At 42.4% G+C, this 14927-nt stretch overlaps 1 protein-coding gene across 1 annotated transcript in view; it reads left to right on the top strand.

Moving 5' to 3' along the window:
• The window catches only part of LOC132133135 (neuronal migration protein doublecortin-like), a 102089-nt gene that overhangs the window by 40245 nt on the left and 46917 nt on the right, over nucleotides 1-14927 (top strand). The gene's annotated exons all lie outside the window — the stretch shown is intronic.

The following is a 14927-nucleotide window of genomic DNA, read 5'->3' on the forward strand; positions in this document are numbered from 1 at the left end:
TTCTTATAAATCAATCTAACAGTTTGAAAAAAAAAATATTATAATTATAATAAAAAGCAAACTCAGTTTATATGTAACAAAAGCAAACCTCTATTGCATATTTCCATTTTTACTTTTATTTCACACATCTCATAATTTGTTTCCTGTTCAGCAAACTTAAAAGTCATGTAACACAACTTAATGCTGGCTTGATTTTTGGAAGTTCTATCCATGCATTATTATTTATTTTCCTTCTTGTTTCCTCGTGAGCACAAATTAATTTTCTCGTTTTCTCAACATAACAAGAGTTGTTTTCTAATGATCACGACATAAAGGAGTTGTTTTCTCATTATAACAAATTAATTTTCTTGTGATCTCGACATTACAGAAGTTTTCTCATGATCACATATATACATAGAATGCTTTATTAATGATGTGTTTACTGATTTTAGACTGCCTTAAAAACCTTAAAAATACTGCCTTAATGCATTAAGCCACATAACGTGTTGTCTGTAAGGTATTCTATGGGAGGAAAACACTTAACGAGGAATTAAACTTATTGTGTTCTTATTATGGGCTCATCTTCTTGTCTGTTCATAGTATGAATTACTAATAATGTGTATACTGAGTTTTGTCTTTTAAATACACTCTGAAATAACGCATTAAGCCAGGTTAAGAATTTTACTGGAATAACCCCGACATGTTAGTTACTATAGCAACAGTAAACTAACAATAGCATTGTGTTTTAAAAAATAAAACAATCATTGTCAAAAGAATAACTTCTGTAATGTCGAAATCACAAGAAAATTAAGTCAATCATGAGAAAACAACTTTTATGTCGAGATCACAAGAAAATGTATTCATGATCCTGAAAAAATTTAATTGTGATCACAAGAAAACTAGATTTTATAATGCGAGGCCATCTAGAACTTCCGTAGTAGTGTGATCATAGACTGTATACATGGATGTAGTCTCCATGACATCACCCATAGGTTTCTGAAGAGCGTTTTTGAAGCTCAGTGTTTTTCTTAAATCAGCATTTCTACATGTATGGCAACAATTCCATTCCAGTGTCTTATTCTGTCATACCTTATTCTGGTTAATGAAGTACTGATTCGACAAAAATCTAATTTAACGAGGAAAAGTATCTGCTGTGTTCATCACTATCCTCTTGCAATAGGACCAGCTGGATGGCAAAAACAGAGCTAGTAGTTACCTCAAAAGTTATTAGAATCAAATGAAAACTACTGACCTTGCCAAACGATTTTAAAAGAAAAAGTTTTATTGAGGAAAAGAAGGGCTAAATTCTGGATTTTAGGATACAGTGGGATACAGGTGAGGGATACAGTGATAGTCATGTTGCTTCCATCCTCAGTTTTAAAGACAATGGTTTATGAGAACAAGGTCAGTCTGCTTACATTGGCGACAACAAAGCTACAGATCGGGAGAAACATCTCTCCACTGATCGGGATGACCGCCAACTCATTTGAATGTCACTCAACAACCATAGGATGACATCAAATGACCAACAAAAAAAGTGGCAAATGGCAGCTGAGGTGAAGTGCACGGCAAGGACAGTTCGAAAGAGGCTCCTAGGGGCAGGAGTTCAATCGTGCAAAGCTCGAAAAAGGCCCTTGATCTATAAGTGTCACAGTGTCTGGGTTGTGTTCCCTGGGTATCCACTAGGTGTCCTCAGTTCCCACGGTGTCTATCTTATTATCACTTCCTGTTCCCTTATTTGGTCACCTTCCTCCTTGTTCTAGTTAATTGATTGTTCCCCACCTGTCTCCTGTTTCCCCATTATCCTTCTGTGTATTTAAACCCGGTCTGTCTGAGTCTTTGTCACGGAGTCCTTGTCGTAGGTATGATACCTCCCAGAGTCTGCTCTTCCCGTGTGTTCTTGTTTTGTTTTATGTTTTTGGATTTTCTGGTTTTGACCCTGCCTGGACTGTTTATGCTTTTTGGATTGCCCTCAATAAACCTTTTTACCTGCATTTGGATCTCTTCCGTGTTCCTTGTATCACCGTACGTGACAGAAGGACTCCGTCACGCAGAGATTCAGCGGTATGTCGGTTAACGCTTCTTTCCCAGCCACCGAGCGGGAAAGAAGCGATCGCTTTGAGGGAACCCGCCTGGTCGTGTTTCGCGGGACCAGGGGAGGTCGCCGAGGAGGTGGGCGAGAGGAAGCTCAGCATCGCTCTCCACCATGGCCCCCCTTCGACTCGGGGCTCACGTGGGAGGGACCAGAGCCGCCGTCTCACCAGGGCAGAAGAGGAAAGTCAGCGACACTGCCCAGGATGGCCGTCAACCCAGTGACGCTGCGGTGCATAGCCACCAACCCCGCACCACGAAGCAAGATGGACGTCAGCTTCACCCCACAGTGCAAGATGGCTGCCAGCCCAGCACCAACTCCCAAGATGGCCACTGAGACCTTTCTCGATTACTTCGAGAAGCTATCCAGGATCCTAGAAATTCCCAAGACGGTTCACGTCATGGCTGCTGAGCCAGCGCCTCAGCACAAGATGGCCACCAAACCAGCGCCACAGCACAAGATGGCCGGCAGCCCAGTGCCACAGCACAGAATGGCCGGCAGCCCAGTGCCACAGCACAGAATGGCCGCCAGCCCAGTGCCACCGCACAAGATGGCCGCCAGCTCAGAGCCACAGCACAAGATGGCCGCCAGCCCAGCGCCACAGCACAAGATGGCCGACTCAACGCCTGAGTCTCCAGACAAGGTGCCACCGACTCACCATCATAGAGGGCGGAGGAGGAGGAGAAAGGCGTCTAATGTTCCTCAAAGCCCGGAGAATGCTCCCGAGCGGGCAGCTGTGCTGTGCGTACGTGATGCTGTTCCCGAGGTGGTGCCCGATGCCGTTCCGGAGGCCGAGGCGGTGCCTCGATGCCGTTCCGGAGGCCGAGGCAGTGCCCGATGCCATTCCGGAGGCCGAGGCGGTGCCTGATGCCGTTCCGGAGGCCAAGGCAGTGCCCGATGCCATTCCGGAGGCCGAGGCGGTGCCTGATGCCGTTCCGGAGGCCGAGGCGGTGCCCGAAGCCGAGGCGTCTCACGTCTCCACAGGCAGTCCTAAGTCAAGTCAGGTGGCCATTGACTTTCCAGAGTTGAGTCAGTTCCGGGTTGACCCTCTAGAGTCGAGTCAGGTGTTCATGGACCCTCCAGAGTCAGGGTTAGTTACCGTTGACCCTCTAGAGTCAGGGCTAGCTCCTGTTGATCATCCAGAGTCGAGTCATGTTCCAGTTGTTCCTCTTGAATCAAGTCAGATTCCTGTTGACTCTCCCGAGTTGATTTAGGTGCCCGTCGACTTTACAGAGTCGAGTCAGGTTCCAGTTGACCCTCCAGAGTCGAGTCAGGTTCCAGTTGACCCTCCAGAGTCGAGTCAGGTTCCTGTTGACCCTCCAGAGTCGAGTCAGGTTCCTGTTGACCCTCCAGAGTCGAGTCAGGTTCCAGTTGACCCTCCAGAGTCGAGTCAGGTTCCGGTGAACTCTCCAGAGTCGAGTCAGGTTCCGGTGAACTCTCCAGAGTCGAGTCAGGTTCCGGTGAACTCTCCAGAGTCGAGTCAGGTTCCGGTGAACTCTCCAGAGTCGAGTCAGGTGTTCGTGGGCCCTCCAGAGTCAGGGCTAGTCACCGCTGACCCTCCAGAGTCAGGGCTAGTCACCGATGATCCTCCAGAGTCAGGGCTAGTCATCGATGACCTTCCAGAGCCAGGGCTAGGTACCATGGACTGTCCAGAGACAAGGCTGGTCACCGTTGAACTTTCTGAGTCAAGTCAAGTCACTGGGTGGCCTTCTGCTCCGCCCTGTTGGACTCCGGCATCGACCACAGGGGCGTGGTGGTCATCTGCTCCGCCCTGGGGGACTCTGGCGTCGACCACGAGGACGTGGTGGTCCTCTGCTCCGCCCTGGGGGGCTTCCGCTCTGACCACACGGACATGGTGGTCTTCTGCTCCGCCCTAGGGGGCGCTTGCCCTGACTACACGGTTGTGGTGGTCTTCCGCTCTGGCCTGGAGGACTCTGGCGTCGACCACAAGGAAGTGGTGGTCTTCTGCTCCGCCCTGGGGGGCTTCATGTTGTTGTTTTTGCCTTTTGTTTTTGTGTTCACTTCTGTCCCTGTTCCTTTCTGTTAGTCTGGCCCTCCGTCCCTCCCCCTGAACCTCCTCCGGACCTCCTCCCTCCTGGTCTCTGTTTTGTCTATCGTGGAGCGTCTGGAAGCCGCTCCGTAGAGGGGGGGTTCTGTCACAGTGTCTGGGTTGTGTTCCCTGGGTATCCACTAGGTGTCCTCAGTTCCCACGGTGTCTATCTTACTATCACTTCCTGTTCCCTTATTTGGTCACCTTCCTCCTTGTTCTAGTTAATTGATTGTTCCCCACCTGTCTCCTGGGTCCTTGTCGTCGGTATGATACCTCCCAGAGTCTGCTCTTCCCGTGTGTTCTTGTTTTATGTTTTTGGATTTTCTGGTTTTGACCCTGCCTGGACTGTTTATGCTTTTTGGATTGCCCTCAATAAACCTTTTTACCTGCATTTGGATCTCTTCCGTGTCCCTTGTATCACCGTACGTGACAATAAGAAGCAAAAGCGAGCCAGGCCAAGGTTTGCAAAAGACCATAAGAATTGGACTGTCTATGATGAGTGAAATTTTCAATTTTGCCCAAAACCTGGTTGTCTAATGATTAAACGGAGACTTGGAGAGGTGTACAAGCCACATTGTGTATCACACACTCTGAAATTTGGTGGAGGATTGTGAAGATCTGGGGGAGCTTTAGCAAGGCTGGAATCAGGCACATTCATCTCTGTGAAGGGAGCAGGAATCAAGCCATGTACAAGGTTGTCCTGAAAGAAACCTTGCTTGCTTCTGCTCTGACAATATTCCCCAATTCTGAGGATTAGTTCCTTTCAGCAGGACAATGCTTCATGCCACACTGCCAGGTCAATCAGTTGTGGAGATCAGATCAAGGTCATGTCATGGCCATTCCAATCTCCTGAACCCCATTGAAAACCTCTGGAATGTGATCAAGAGGAAGATGGATGGTCACAAGCCATCAGACAAAGCCAAGCTGTCCTCAAATAATATTATAGTCCCTTCTCGTCCTGTTAACAAAGAGGCAGTATCAATTTTGTCGAATAATATTTTTGGACCTCGTCTTCATTGACGAACTTAACACTGTTCCACTCACTTGCTCTGCCCTGGTGGTCTGCAGCTCTGCCTGCTCTGCCCTTGTGGTCTCCAGCTCTACCTGCTCCACCCTAGTGGCCTCCTGCTCTACTGGCTCCACCCTGGCTCCCTAATCTACCTCAGTCTCCAGGCCCTCTTTTACCACATGGGCCTGGCCCACCATCCCTCCCCCTGATCCGCTCCACCTCCCTCGTGGATTTAAAGGGTAACTAAACCCCTGGTCAAGGCCTGACTCCACCCACTGGCAATATTTGAAAAATGCTGAAAAGTGGGCAGATCACAGCGGAGATAGAGGGGACGAACATAGGGCGGGGCTGAGCGAGTGCGGCGTGAACCTGAGACCCGCAGTGACGGATTAATTGACAGCTGCTGTCAGAGACGCTAAAATGGAGAGTGACTGTAATGACGCAAGTAGCTTTGCAACAGAGCGATCATTTGAAGTAGAGGACTTTTCTCCCCCACCTTCACCTTAAGTGGAGGATGTCGAGGTGTCTGTTCATATCAATTCGAGCCACTGGCTCAAAATGCGGTCTTAACTCCCGCACCGCGTCGCTTTTCAGCGCGAGCTGTGTGGAGAAGCCCATTTCCACCTCCATTGCGTTGGAGAAGCAATCCCGCGTAAAATGCAGTTTGCACACTCCAGCTCTAGGCGGGAACTTGCGGTCTTCCAAGCCAAGTGCATGCAACCAGCAACACTACACCTACGTACCATCCTGACCACTGTACTAAATACACATAAATCTACGCCAACTTAAAGCTATCCTAACTGATGCAATACTATGCTACTAACTAACTGCGCTTCTAACAATACTAACATAACACTAAAACTATGCTAATTAACTACATAGGCTACACAAAATAATCTAAATAACTATATAATTGCTATGCTAAATAGATGCTATAATAGTCTATCCTGGTCGTTTTCAATAATTGCAATTCCAACTCCCGACTCACTACAGTGATTTTGACAGAAAAAGATGGTTTTATACTGCCAAGGGCGTGGTAGCTCATACCAAGGGGCGTGGTGAGCTTGAAACTGCTTACGTCACCTGCCACCGCTTACGTCACTTGCCACCGCAACATCTAATAGGAAAAATTAACTGCAGTAGCCACCGTTCAACCTGAAAAGGGCAGCACTCAGATGTTTTTACACCATATATTGTAGAATTAAAACACTTCATACTCAAATGTCCAAAAAGTTACTCAAATCAATGAACAGCACTAATAAAGCCCCATTCTTATAGATCATTAACTAAAAAAAGTTGGTTCAGGGTTTAGTTACTCTTTAAACTTCTGGGACTCGATCCCAGACTACTGCGATTCTGTGAAGGACTTCATTCCCCATAGTTCTCTGCCCGGTCTCATTAACACTCATGGTTTGCACCCATGTCTCATTAGCATGGTTAGCTCACTGTCACTCTTTGCCAAGTCTTGTATGTATATTTACTGCATTTCTAAGCCTTGTATACTGTTCCTCCTGTATCTTGGTTCCTGGTCTTGTTATTATGCCTGTTTTCTGGATTACTCCATTTGCCCCAGCCTCTTACTTTGTCATTGTTTTGGATTGCCTATTTGTTTATGACTTTTGCTTACCTTTGTAGATTATGCCTTCAGTTCATGACATGCACACACACACACACACACACACACACACACACACACACATATATCGACTGCTAGTCGATTTCTTATTTAAAACATACTCCAGTTACTCAACAACTCGTGGTTCATGCTACTGTATATGAAAATACATGAAATAGATCAATAAACGCTTATTAATTCATAGCCTAATGCAACATATTCAAAACTTTATGATTACGACATTACATATTTTCATTTTCATGTAACAGCCAGTATTTGTATTTGTATCTGTAACAATCACAAAATTATTTGTATCTGTATTCGGATAAAACCTTGTGGAATGTTGTACAGTTACTTGATTAAACCGTTATTAATATTTTTTTTTTCTTAGTTATCACTGAACAAGTATGCCATGTTAAACTAAAATAATTATAAATTTAAAAAAATATATTTATCATGCAAGCAGAGAGATGTCATGACAAATGTTTAGTGATCATTTGAACTAAAGCACATTTTCATTTTGCAGAACTCTTTAAGTGGGTCTTTTTTTAACTTCACTAAACAAATGTGCATGTGGCACGCAAACATTTCTTATTACATTCCTTCGTATCATACTGTAGCCTAAGGTTTAAAGCATTGACTTTTAAATATATAGAACATTAAATATATAGAATCTCTCTGATTTATGAGAGATGCACAAAGAGGCAACAACAATGCAGTGTTTGATTTGCGCTCTTTTCATTCATAAGGTTTACATTCATTCACTTCACACTCTATTGCATGACTCTAGAGGGCTGTGTATAATATTGTGGTGATCCCCAAACACCAAACTGAGCCAGTCTCAGCCGAATATTCAGACAGAATTTCTGTTATTTCTTGTCTGTTATTTATTTTTGAAGCCATTATCCGTGCCATTCCAATTAAGGTAGTTGTCTTCATGCACACCCCTAATTATTACATTACATATTTAAATTGTACATGCAACATAGATAAAGTCAAAGAAAGTAACAGCTACACACAATATTGTAATCCTAAAATTCACGTACTTTCAAACTCAAATTATGGTTAATGCATGCTCGAGTAGTCGATTGTTTCCGAAAGTGCTGACTAGTGGTTGAAGTAGTTGATCACTCGACTACTCCACTAGTCTATGCAAGCCATATGTATATACAGTATATCACATATTGAGCTGCATATTAAACATCAGCTGACTGTGCTGTGTTTGTTAATGTGTAGCGGTATATGTGCTTTTGATATGGATAATTGGACATTTAATCCTTCAAGTCTGCCTTACTATGATATAATCGTTGATGACAGCTGACAGCTTCGATAGACCAATCTACTTCGAGTGAAAACTAAACGAGCCAATGCACATTGGCATTCAGTTATTGCATCCTGCTCCTGCTGATCACAGTGTGAGTATAAAAATGCAGCAGGTGCAGTGCATACCAGGTTTACGCTGAGGAGCCGAGCCAGTGACCCGGCAGCTCAGTGATGGTACAGCAACCGTGGTGACGGGATGTGACGTATCCATTCCCTCATTCAGGGAACAAGGGTTACAATACGTAACCGAGACGTTCCCTTTCAGTTGCTCACTCACAACGTCATGCTGTTGACTGACTAATTGGGATCCAAAGCGCCATAGGTGCTGCCCCTTCCAGACAGTGATCTCAGGTTTGAGAGACAAATTTATACTGTCGTTAAGTCTTGTTTCTATCATTTGAGATTAATAGCGAAAGTGAAACCATTTCTGTCCACTCGTGATCTAGAAAAGCTCATTCATGCACTCATATTTACAAGACTAGATTACTGCAATGCGCTATATGTCGGCATAAATAAGACACTGATTAAACGCTTAAAACTAGTTTAAATCCCCGCCGTGACACTTTTGACGGGTACTCGTAAGCGAGACCACATTACCCCAGTACTGAGCTCTTTAAATTGGCTACCGATTGACTACAGAATAAATCTTAAAATTTTAATTTTTGTTAAAAAAATCACTGAATGGTATGGCTCTGTTGTACCTGGCAAATCTTATTAAGAAATATGAACCAAAACGGTCCTTGAGGTCAGCTGACCAGCTGGTTTTAACGACTCCAAGAACAAAAAGTTGAGATCGAGCTTTTGCAGCGATAGCTCCTAAACTTTGGAATGATCTACCCCTTTCTATCAGATTGGAACGTACATTTACTGTTTTTAAACATAAGGTTAAAGAATATCTCCTAGCTCTAGCATTTAATGGGGTATAGTAGTTGCATTTGTAGTTTATCAAACTGAGGGGTTTATTTCATTGTTATTTATATGTGGTGTTAATGATGTATGTTTTTATGATATGTTTATGTGTTTGTACAGCACTTTGTTCAATGACAAGTTGTGTAAAAGTTCTTAATAAATAAAAAAAATGAGAAATCAATGAAATGAGAAAGGAAAGCATGATCACAATCAGGCATCTGCGGCGGTCTTCTCGGCAAGAAGAACAGCACTAAACGAACAGGTTCCACTTCAAGGCATAAGTGTGTCTTGTAGACGGTGCTCTCGCCGAAGTGATGGTGTTCGCTAACACCAGCGTTAGGTCACTAGAACCTTTGCCAAACGGTGCCCCATCTCTGAGTCAATAGATCCTTCCTCAGAGGAATCGGCCAAGAAGGGGCTGTCGCGAAGAGCACCAGTTCGGGGAACCAGGTCGGAGTGGGCCAAAACAATGCCACTAGCAAGACTTGCTCCTCATCCTCCTGGACTTTGCACAGTGTCTGTGATAGAAGGCTTACTTGGGGAAACAGATATTTGCGTAGGCCCCGTGGCCAGCTGTGTGCTAAGTGTTCCCTTGGTCAGGGAGTAGAACAGCAATGCAGCTGTGGGCCCGCCAAACCCCTGAGACTGCATGCCCATTGTACGTGGCCCCTCAGCTGGTGGTGGAGGCATCCGTGTAAACCACAGCATGCTCAGATCTGTTCTCGGGGAACCCCTGCCTGGAGGAATGTAAGATCGGACAACAGGGTGAGGGTTTGGTGACAGGCTAGTGTAATTTGGACCCGCCGAGTGCTGCGCTTCCACACCCACCTCGGGACTATAAAGCCATAAAGCCAGTGCTGGAGCAGTCTCATATGGAACAGGCTGAGAGGTATAAGTGCAGCTGTGGCTGCCATATGCCCCAGGAGCCTCTGAAAAAGTTTTAGTGGGACTACTGTACTGCCCTTGAACATATTTGAGCAGGCTAGCACCGACTGTGCACATTCCTCTGTGAGGCACGCTGTCTGTTTGACCAAGTCCAACTACATACTGAGCAAAGAGATCCTCTGCGTCGTTGAGAGTTTGCTCTTTTCTCAGTTGAACTGAAGGCCCAACAGGCTGAGGCGCCGGAGCACCAAGTCCCTGTACTCGCACAACTGATCCCGAGACTGTACTGTACTTGTACAAGCCAATTGTCTATATAGTTGAGGCTGTGAACACCTTGCTCTCTTAGGGGAACAAGAGCTGCCTCCGTGTCTTTCGTGAATACAAGGGGAGCCAGGGATAGCCCAAAGGGCAGGAACTTGTACTGATATTCCCGTCCTTCGGGAAATGCTTTTTTAGTGCTGAGGCACCCAGGGGAGATGGCCGCTTGCAACACAACAGTGGGTAGTGCAGCCTGAAGTGTGCAACCCACTTGACTCTGGAACGACCACCGCTGCAGCGACATCTATGCAATAATTGCATGCCAATGTGCATTGGATCATTTGATTTCACTCGAAGTAGATTGGTCTCTTGAGGCAGTATCCCAATTCATCAGTCACCGACGTGACATCACAAGTGAGTGACTGAAAGGGAACCAAAATCAGGTATACTGGTCTAGACAACAGCAATATGTCAGATCATCTCAAAACATCAAGTGTGTTCTTCTTGCAATAAAGCTTTGCATATTGTTATTGTGCTGAAGGCTATTTGGAATTTAAATTCCAAGTCAGGTTTGGAGAACTTGTTGGAAAATCCAATTCATGGCAGGTCATTTATGGTCATTATTTTCCCCACTTTGTTTTACATTATGAGAGATATTCAATCATTGGAAGACTATTTTATCCAAAGTGACTTCACAAGAAATTTACCGTACAAGATCAAACAGAGTTGGGGATAATGCGTTACACAGTTATGTAACGTGTTTCTGTAATCTAATTACTTTTCCTGGTAATGCAGTATAATAATGAGTTGCATTCTAAACAGCTACTTATTTTAGTAGCTGTTTGGTATTGTGAAAATTTTATACAAATATAGTAGAATGGAATAGATATCACCCCACCAGTTTCTGTCTCTTTCTCAGTCATGTCTCATGTCACTACCTCTTCCAAGAATCAGCTAAGGCTCCAAATGAAAAAGCACAAAATGGAGGGAGGGAAAGAGAAAGTCACACAGCTATTGTTCAAGGTTCTTCAGTTGCCGTAAGGCATACAAATTTACTTCAAACTCTCTCTTTTCCTCTAAGGCTTGTGTCTCTGAAAGGTTTGCCAGCCTCTGTGCTGTGTGAGTGTGTTTCTTTTGTATTAATGTAATGTACAACACACACACACACACACAATCACACAATCACACACACACACACACACACACACACACACACACACACACACACACACTAACAGATGGAGGTTGTAGGATTAAAGTATTCTATAAAGTTAAAGCCAAGCTGATTGTATCCCACTCACTCTTCTTTGATATGGGTAATTGCAGCATTTGGTGTGGTCCCACTGGAGTTACTTACATTTCACACACTTAAACGCAGACAACAGTGATTTCTTAGCTTCCGGCTGAGGTATTCAGAGTCAAGATTTGTTAGAATGTCACCCTTCACAGCCAGGGGTGTTTGGACAATTAAGACGTACTTAAAAAAAACACAAAATGTGCTAATGATGCTTGCATTATTTGTATACCGTCTTTTAAAATGTGAAAGTAAGCTATTTTCTGTGAATATGCAAGGACTTCCATTTAATTAGTTGCTATAGGCATACAACTAGAAGAATAACTAAGTGTGGTAAATGTAAGACTATTATACTAAACAGTGTGTTTATGATGTTTTTTTTAAATACCGTATTACAGTACATGTGGAACACTTCTTTTACTATTCTGGCTATGAACTGCCCACTTAGGCAGGAAGAGGCTACCTATAGGGCTAGGGGGTCATATTTAGTGTTAGTGTTGATAAATTAGTGTTATTTGAATTAATTATAATGACTAGCTTCCTGTAGCTTGTTTCTTAACTTGTAATTTTGAGGAAGCTCTTGTCATTATTGTGCTTAAGCTGCATCAAAATTTGGGTGTGGCATCTGAAGCTGACACTTTTTGGTCCATTTTCGCTATATGCATTAAGATCTATGGAGTGGCCAGTTATTTACCAGACAATTTGCATATCATCGTGTAGGTGGAGCTGATATCAAAACAATTGAAAAAAGATGCTAGAAACATTGTATTGTAGGACGTATCATACATCATTGTTTTCCTGCTATGCTTGTAAAATCGGTGTTCTGTTATGCTGTCTGCAGCGATTTTTATGTGGAGGTCAAAGTGCTGCATGATGCTTGTTTTGAGAGGTGCGTCTCCTCTCTTCTCTCTCAATATCGGCAGCTGCTATGGCTGGTTGCTAGGCAACAACATCTCTGCGCAAAGACGGAGCCCAGCTGGGGTGGACTAGTCTGCCAGTCAACACATCCTACTGGAGGTGTGACTGTGAATGTGTGAGCATGTGTGGAGGGGTTATTGAGTTTACTGTATGTAAAAGCTAAAATGCTTACAGATCCTTGTTGATTCATATAACCATCAAGAAAACAGTCTCTCTCAAAAAGCTTTTATCTGCAACGTAACTAGGTTTTTACATTTTTTTTTTTTTTTTTTGAAAAAAAAAACATGCTTGCATGTACAAAGCTTGTCACCTTTTATTATCTGCCAGGTTAAAAATTGTAGTACACCAAGAAGCTACATTATTTTAGGTATAATACACGTCTGTAGCACAAACATTTAAATAATGGTGTTGCTTGCAACACCCCTGATAATTATTGAGTGGAATAATAATCATTTTGTTCATGCAGAACTGAGCGGAATTTATTAAAGCACAGTTTGACTTTTTCAGTTTACGTTTCGTGTGTGGGAAACAGAGGTTAATCCTTGATTATAATGGAGTGCAATTTGGTTTAACGTTTTGAAAGAGGAATTTTTATTCTCTGAAAACTGCACCTCTTAATTCTGGTATCTCTCCAGGATAACACAGGCAGAAAGAGTAAGGGACAAAGAGACGGGGCCATTTTGTTTCTCTGTACTCGCATACAATCTAGTGGTTGTACACTACTCTATAAACCTTGTGCCCCTGTCTAGTACTAGACTCAACAGTATCAAACCACACAGCTGAGACATGTTTAATGTACGACATCTCTTAATTTCTTCATGCGATGGGTCATGAACTGGATAATAATAATAATAATAATTATTATTATTATTATTATTATATTTTAGGTTTCTTGAGGTGCACATAATAAAGTAGTAAGATTTAGATTAGTGAGATTTGTAAATCAAAAACATCAAAAAAAAATAAAATACCACATTCTATCCTAATTTTAGCCCAGTTTAAAGGGCAGTGTCCCATTTAAGACTTTGATTTAAATGCTTATTCCTATGATTGGTTAACATCTTTGCATATGAAGCATATTGCACATGGAACAATACTGAAAAGTTTTTACTATTACAGTTGCCGAGATTAAATAATTGTGAACATTTATAATTATAGCATTATATTTAGATCTACTTCTATAACATAGTTTATTGCAGTCATGTCTTATAAGTACACAGTAAATAAGAGAATCATTGTGCAGTGCTTATATAGTCATTAGGGGTGTAACGGTATGTGTATTCGTACCAGACCATTTCGGTACAGGGCTTTCGGTACGTTGCAAGTGTGCACCGAATGACCGAATGCAATATTTTGTGTGCGGAACATAGGTACATTTTCGTGTTTCCACACGAACATATTAAGTGGCGGAAGTCTCCGCGTTCAGTGCAAATCCCACCCTGCAGCTGATTTTAAAGTTTTCAAAAGGCATCACGCGAGTGTGAACATCACTACAACTAGGAAATAATTCAAATGCAGCTCCCGTCGCATTTAAACAGACCTTTGCTCTTAATTCCGATCGGGCCAACGCTATAACGAAATCTGAGCAGGCCTAAAAACTGTAACTGTTGTTGCTGCACTTTACACTTTGGAAAAGTTATATATATATATTTTTAAATATGAGCAGGCCTACAAGCTGGGATTGGTAATGCTGCACTGTAATCATAGTTATTTATTTATATTTTTCATTATATTTTATTATGTGATATTATTTTGAGAATGAGAGTATTTTATTTAGTGAAGAACTTAACAGCAGTATTTTATTTCTTATTCTTTTTTTATTTTTTATATATATATAATTATTATTAAAAAGTGTTTAAAAAAAGTGTAAACAAATTGTTAAAAAGAAGTTTATAGTAATAAACAACCTGCAGTTTAATGTTTGCATTTCTTTCCCTTACTGTACCGAAAATGAACCGAACCGTGACTTTAAAACCGAGGTATGTACAGAACCGTGATTTTTGTGTACCGTTACACGCCTAATAGTCATTGATTATAACAGGTTTTTTAGTGAAAATGCAGAGCAGATTCATTGAGTGTTCTTTTCCTGCTTTCTGTATATAATTTAATAACAATTTAAATAACAGATGATTTTCATGCTACTAGAAGGACTATTTAGACACTGACTTGACTTACTAATGCATAAACAAACAAACAAAGAACATCTGACTGAATAAACATGCTTACATGTTGTCGCATTTCTGTCAGGTCCATATCTTTCTGTTAATGTTTGTTTACAAAGCCTGTGTTGAATTATGACTGATTTAATAAAAAGCCCACAGTAAAATAAACAAACAAACAAACGAAATAAACAAACAAATAATGCTCTGCTGAGACATTCACATAGTTGAAATAAACACTTTCCTAACAAAAGGACCCTTTGAAAGTTAATGTTACTTTGTTAAGTGATCCCATTTTCTCTTTCTTCACTAACACGCCAATGGGCAGGTCAAAGAGATGATGATGAAGAAATAGACATTGATCTGTGTCTGTGCAGGCATTATTGTGCTGATGTATTCCTTTCTATTACATAATACAATTTTACATTTATTAAAT

The sequence above is a fragment of the Carassius carassius genome, chromosome 4 (genome assembly GCF_963082965.1).
Source record: "Carassius carassius chromosome 4, fCarCar2.1, whole genome shotgun sequence".
Taxonomy (NCBI): Eukaryota; Metazoa; Chordata; class Actinopteri; order Cypriniformes; family Cyprinidae; genus Carassius; species Carassius carassius.